Source organism: Juglans microcarpa x Juglans regia, chromosome 7D (genome assembly GCF_004785595.1).
Source record: "Juglans microcarpa x Juglans regia isolate MS1-56 chromosome 7D, Jm3101_v1.0, whole genome shotgun sequence".
Classification (NCBI taxonomy): Eukaryota; Viridiplantae; Streptophyta; class Magnoliopsida; order Fagales; family Juglandaceae; genus Juglans; species Juglans microcarpa x Juglans regia.
The window spans coordinates 17072245-17079197 of NC_054606.1; the positions used below are offsets into that span (position 1 = coordinate 17072245).

At 34.6% G+C, this 6953-nt stretch overlaps 1 non-coding gene across 1 annotated transcript; it reads left to right on the forward strand.

Annotated features, from left to right (window-relative positions):
- The first annotated feature begins 6040 nt into the window (after window positions 1-6040).
- LOC121240128 lies at window positions 6041-6148 on the forward strand. The gene has a single exon (XR_005935457.1). It is a non-coding gene; the product is annotated as a small nucleolar RNA R71 (small nucleolar RNA).
- The last annotated feature ends 805 nt before the right edge of the window (window positions 6149-6953 follow it).

A 6953-nucleotide genomic window follows, 5' to 3' on the forward strand; every position in this document is an offset into this window, starting at 1 on the left:
ACAAAACAAAACCCAATTTAATATTTTGTATTGGAATATAACTCGTGATTTATAAATTATTAGTAACCAAATAATTTCCTATTTCAACGTAAATGATTCAATTTACTTAATCTTTTGGGAATTAATGCCCTAATAATTACATTTGAGTGGCATTTGGTAATAACATATATTATTTAATAAAATATTTGTTAAAAGAATTGCATGAACGTTGGGCATTGTATTAATTTAGTCTATATAAGTTGGAAAATGCTACTTATACCAAATAAAATTAATCGATTATGATTTTTATTTTATTTATTTTTACTTAATGGTTAAAAAAGTGACTATAGATTTATTAGTATTTTTTTATTTTTTTAAATGTTTAAAAATATTTTAAAAATAATTGAAAAATAAAATTAAAAAAAAATGCATTTATATTTATCGGTACAATGCGGAGACACAATTCTCAATCCCCTAATATTATTGTCCATATAAGTTATTTGTACTTGATTTATATATAATAAGGAGATAAACATATAGAATATATAAATCACGAGTCTTCCATCCAAAAGAGAAAAAACTCTCTACTTTCCCCAACCAAAGCCCAAAGTACAATCCTCCTCATCTGTTTTCTACTCCTCCTTTCCTTCTCGCCATCTCCATTTATGACCATGTTTATAAGCTTTTTTCCGATATTTATTTATTTTTCCTTCCACTTAGCTCAGTTGAGGACTAATCTACTACTCTTCAGTGACCACATAGCTGCTGATCTCCAAATACCCATGAAAACGTCGAAAAAGATTCATTTGTGATGTCCATGTGTTGCCGTATCTCCAAGTATATTTTGGAAACAAAAGGCCATGCCAGGAGCTCCAGTGCCTTCAAATCTACCAAATATGTCCCACATACTAACAATTGTGCATTAACTATTTTGGCCATCATTGACTCGAATGAGGTCAAGGGGCGGATTCCAATGCCAAAATGCCTAATTGGCGGTGCACTAGTATGCCTAAACATGAGGAGGCTAGGTTTTTTCCCATTAGCCACAAAAAGAATCATGACTACAAGTATTGCTAACCCTAACACACAGGAATTAACAGTATGTACTAACTATGAGGTTAAAAGAAGAAAGATGATAAAGGCATGTATGAGGCATAAATGAGACTGAATGAGATTTGAGGTTACAGGACAAGACTTAATTCAAGGAGAAGAGATAGAGACCTAGATTATGCACGAAGGTTTTACTATATGTTTTTATAGAAAGAGATTTGAGTAAATATTTAATAAAGGCTTCTGTAGAGACTCTAATTTTCTTTTATAAATTACATTTATTTTTAAGCAATTGAATGTTTTATACCTAATGCTTCGTTGAAAAAGAAAAAGTTTTAAAAAACGAGTAGCATTATGATCCTTTTTCTTTCTAAAATTAACATTATTAAGTAACTCTTGATGTAGGAGGTTCTAGGCCATATGATGAGTATCCCTAAGATTTAGGTGAGAGGCGGTAGATTTGGGTGATGAACGACTTATATCTCGGTTGGGTGAGGCAACTTATCTCTTGGTTAGGCGAGGAGAGTTATCCCTCGGTTGGGCAATGAGACTCATCCCTTGGTTGGGCAAGGAGACATATTCCTTGGTTAGGTAAGTAGAAGTGGCGACACCCATATTTTAACTATAACTTTGGTTACATGTGTCAAAATCGCGCATATGATCTCAATATGAAAAGCTCTATCCGGCACGTACATCATGGTCACCATGTTTTGCCTGGTGGGCCCCTTGTCGGCCCCAAAATCAGCCATTTTACCATCAAAATGTAAACTTTAGTCAACTCTTCCATTTTTTGTTATTTTTCTTTTATGGTAATCTTTATCTTTAGTAACGATTTTATTCCGGATTCTTAGGCTAGATCTTAGTCATAATTATCTTATTCCATATTTTATTGTTTGGCCTTAATTACTAATTTGCCATTTTTCACTAGCTATTTAAGTCCGATGGTGCAAATTTAGTATTTAAAATGCTTGTTGGAACTATGTGGCATATTTTCATGTGTCAAAATTTTTTTAATCTGCATCACACATGCATCTTTTTCACATGTGTACTCATTCATAGCCATCTTAGTGAATTCACTAAACCCATCATAATCATTTTTTTTTTTTTGCGAAAGCAATCACAGAACCCCTAATGCACTCATCTAAGCTTTGTGGTAAGATGGTGGTTTGACACATGTAGCTAGAGAAGTCTTTTGCTTAAGTATTCATGTGAGTCTTGAAGAGGATTGAGAGCCTATAAATGTAATAAATTGTGATAATCGTTCATTGATTTGTTGAATTGGGCACTTCTTTTAAGAATATCATTACATGGTTTGTGGTAAGATTGTGGATATACTTGGAATTTCACGAAGGTCAACTTAGGATCAACGTTTGAGCCTTTCAAACTAACCATTTCCATCATAGACCCCTAGTAGCCAACTTTGAGTCATAAACACATGTAACTTTTTGTTTTCATATGCCCACATCATTCATGCCTCTCCGTATTGGATTATAGCCTATACATTGATTTTTTTACCCTTTTTACTTCCAAATGTATATTAGGTGTGGAATTTACATTTTCGTTCTTTTGTGTTGAGTTTTTCAATTAAAAAAAAAAAGGTCAAGGTTGGGTAGAAATGCAAGAATACCAAAGTGGTGTATGTTTGTTCATCAAATGATTATGAATAAAGAGAGAGAGAGAGAGAGAGATGAGGAAGAAGAAGGAAAAGCATTATTATTCGAGGGTATGAAAAGTTGGAGAGTACGTCAAGTGAGAAGTATGGTCTATTGAGATATTTAATAAGATTCCCCTTGTATGTACTTGAAAATTTTTAAATCATTTTCATCTTTTTTTTTTATATAGCCCCGAACCTAAGCCACGTTACAACCTTTTGTGTTGATCGTTCTGATCCTAAGTAAACTTTTGGAAAGAGTGGTGGGAGTTTCATTTTTTAGTATTTCTATCATAAGATCAATGTTTACTTGTTGCTTGTACATAATTTCCTATTTTCCCAGAAAGTGCGTTTACACCCATTGTCAACTACATAGAGAGAATCCTCACACGAAACATTTTTATACCCGTGAGTTATAGAGTTGAACTTTTGCTCGATATGTTCTTGATGTTGCATGTGTCAGGGCTTCTGGTTAGATGAATATAGTTTGGAACACATACTTTGTGGATTGCTATAGGTGGATTGCTTGTGATAAGGTTATTGAATTCCTAAGAAACTTTGATATGTGAATCTGGAAATTGTGACTTGGTGGCCTTTGTGTGTGATTTTCTTTGGTCTCTTTAGTTGTTTTGGCATGAAAATTGCTTAGAACTAGCAATAAGCAAGTTGGGGGGTGTGATGAGTGTACGAAAGTGCACTCTAAATATCCTATTATTGGACTAAAATGCTAAAATGTGAATAGAAATCATAGGAATTAATGTGTATTCTTGAATTGAGTTTCTATTTACTTTGGGATACTCTTGAGCAGATTTTTATGTTTAATTTTAAAGTTTATAAAAGAGCGAGTCAAAATCCAATTAAATTCAAAGAACTTTAAGTGGGCAAGACGTTGGAATAACTTAAAAATTTTCAACGAGTGTAGGAATCTTCAAATAAAGATAATGATGGGGTTTGAGAGTAATTTGGATCAAGAGAAAAAGTCATTCTAAAATTCGATGGAAGACAGGCTGTACATATATTTAGTATTTTGATCGTAATTTTCCACTCAAATATCGGATTGATATGATTCTTAATGTGTTAGAAATTTATCTTAAATGGCTACAAATTTGTCTCTAATAAGAATTTCTAAATTTGAACTTCTGAAGCACGTACATGGCTGCCAATATGAGTCCTAAAATTTAGGCAATTTTGTAGGTAAGAATATGAAGACATTAGGGTTTCTTTCCTACCCTATATAAGCATTTTATTAGCATGAGATTGAGAGTTTTTTAAAGAGGGAGATGGCTCAGTACTAAAGAAGGAAGAGTAACATCTTTTATAGTAGCAATGCTCCAACCTAAGGCTGACTTATGCTCGCTTAGGGTCTGAATTAATTTCTCACCTTAAGACTCAGAAAATTCAGATGAGATAATAACATGAAAAGTATCACTTGGACCAAGGAAAACATGTTTTAAACCCTTAAGCAGAGGCTTCAATTCAACTTTGGGTGTTTCCACAGTTGAAAGAATTTGTTTTTCACATTTCTCAAGCAACTCCTCAAACTTCAGTTGCCATGCTTGAGTGTCATAATTCTGAATTCTATAAAAAGTAGCACAAATATCAACTACATCAGATGTATCACTAATAGAATCAAACTCATAATTAATAAGAAAATACTCAAGGGGATCAAAATAATGAGCTGTAGAAACTCCCATATCCATGAGTGAGTCAATCCTGTATGTCTGGTGGCTCTCGTCATCATCTTCTGGTTGTTTTGCAATATGGAAGATATTCACCTCGAGAGTCATGTTTCCAAAAGACAGTTTCATGAGCTCATTCCTGCAATTAATAAGAGCATTAGCAGTGGCAAGGATATGTCTACCTAAAATCGAAATAATTTTAGAAGTAGTATCAACAACAGAGCTAGTGTCAAGAATTAGGAAATCAACAGGATAATAAAATTTGTCAATTTGAATTAGAACATCCTTTACCACACCCCGAGTTACCTTGACTGAACGGTCAGCCAATTACAATACCACAGTGGTTGGTTTAATTTCTCCCAACCCCAACTGCAAATAAATAGAATATGACATTAGATTCACGCTAGCTCCTAAATCTAGCAAAACTTGTCCAAACTCATGATTTCCAATGCTGCATGCAATGGTTGGACAACCAAGATTCTTGTACTTGAAAGGAATCCGCTACTCAATTAGAGCACTAACTTGCTCTGTCAGGAATGATGTCTTCTTAACATGGTGCTTCCTTTTAACTGTACACAAATCCTTGAGAACTTTTGCATAAGTAGGAACTTGTTTAATCACATGCAAAAGAGGAAGATTGATTTTTACCTGCCTTAGATTCTCTAGGATTTCATTGTTAGGATCCAGCGTTCACTTGTTTGATTTTAAAGCTTGAGGGAATGGTATCTTAACAGGACTCTTTGTCACCTCAGGTTCCTTGGACAGTTCGGCATCACTACCATCTTGATTCTTTTCCACATCTTCAGATTTGTTCGTTATTGGGATGTGTAATGACTTACCACTTCGTGTCACAATGGAATTCACATCCTTCAAATTCTCTTGAGCCATGTGTTGACCATGGGGTGCGGATTGAGCTTGAGAAGGGAACTTACCTCGCTCATTTACACTGAAGGAGCTCATCAATTTGGACACTAGGCTCTTTATCTCCCTGTTTTCTTCAACAACTTGCATAATCAAAGATTTAAACTTTTGGTTAGTCTTAGCCTATGCCTCAATAAAAGCATGCAAAATGTCTTCTAAAGGGCTCCTAGATGATGAGGGTGCATGATATGGTGCATGATATAATCTAGAGCGTTGTGCAGGCAGCTAGTTGTCAGACTTCTAGCTAAAATTAGGGTGATTGCGCCACCCCGGATTATAGGTGTCAGATTAAGGTGTAAAAGGCTTCTTGTACATATCTAAGGCATTACATTGTTCCTCATACATCCATCTTATCTCAACAAGTGTGGGACACTCTTGGGCGATGTGATCTATCCTGCCACAAACAAAACATGGTCTGAAAGACTCTGCATGATTAACCATGTGTGATGACTTTAAGTCCTTAGTCTTTTACACATCTAGCTCCTTAGTGAGCATCTCAACTTTAGCCTTTAGGTTATCCTCTTCCCCGAGATAGTAAATTCCACCACCATTTGGGTTTTCTGCAGGTCGTGACCTATTTGTACTCTCAGTAGCACTAGATCCAGTCCAAGTGTGAGCTTTTTCAGCAAGATCATTGAGGTATTCTATGGTCTTATTAGGATCTTTCTATACGAACTCACCATTACACATTATCTCCACAAATTGGCGCCCTATAGGTGTAAGTTCATCATAAAAATAGCTCAATAAGCGCCAATTCTCATACTCATGGTGAGGACACATACTCAACAACTCCTTAAATCTCTCCTAAGACTCATACAAAGTCTCATTGTCCTTTTGTGTAAAGGTGGATATTTGCCTTTTCAAAGCATTGGTCTTATATTGGGGAAATTATTTATTAAAGAAGACTTGAGTCATCTCATTCCATGACCTAATAGATCGTGGTCTCAGTGAGTATAGCCAACTCTTAGCTCTATTCTTCAAAGAGAAAGGAAAGAACTTAAGTCTCACAACCACATCAGTTGCATTTTGACTATGAAAAGTCACAACTACTTCCTCAAACTCTCTAATGTGCACATATGGATTTTCATTTTTCAAGCCATGAAATGTAGGGTGTAGCTATATCATCCATATTTTAAATTCCAGTTGGCGAGTATTAGGTGGAAACATGAAGCATGATGGTGTGGTTGTGCGTGTAGGGTGGATATAATCTTGAAGAGTTCTAGTGGGTTGATCTTCATGTTCATTCATTTCTTCGGGACTAGATGGATTACCAAATAAAGGATTTAAAAATTTTGATTCTGACTCTAGTACAGGCCTACAAGTAAATCTACTTAAGGTGTCTTTATATCTATGCATGTAAGGTAACAAAAAACTAAAAATAAATAAAAATAATATAAAAAAAAAGAAGAAAAAAAATGCAACAAACTAAAAGAAAGAACAAAGTTACCGCCTTTACAAATTGTTGAAAAGAAAAATTATCTAGCAATTTTTCTATCGTCTCCCCGGCACTGTTGCAAAAATTTGATTACCCCCAAAGAATAATGCGGTAGTTGTAGCATAACTTTGAGGTGTTGATTCCGCAGAGAGACAAATTAAAAGAATAGTAGAAGGAATAAAGAAACTAAAAAAAAATTAAATGATTAATGGAGGACAAAGGTTAATTTTAAATGCAA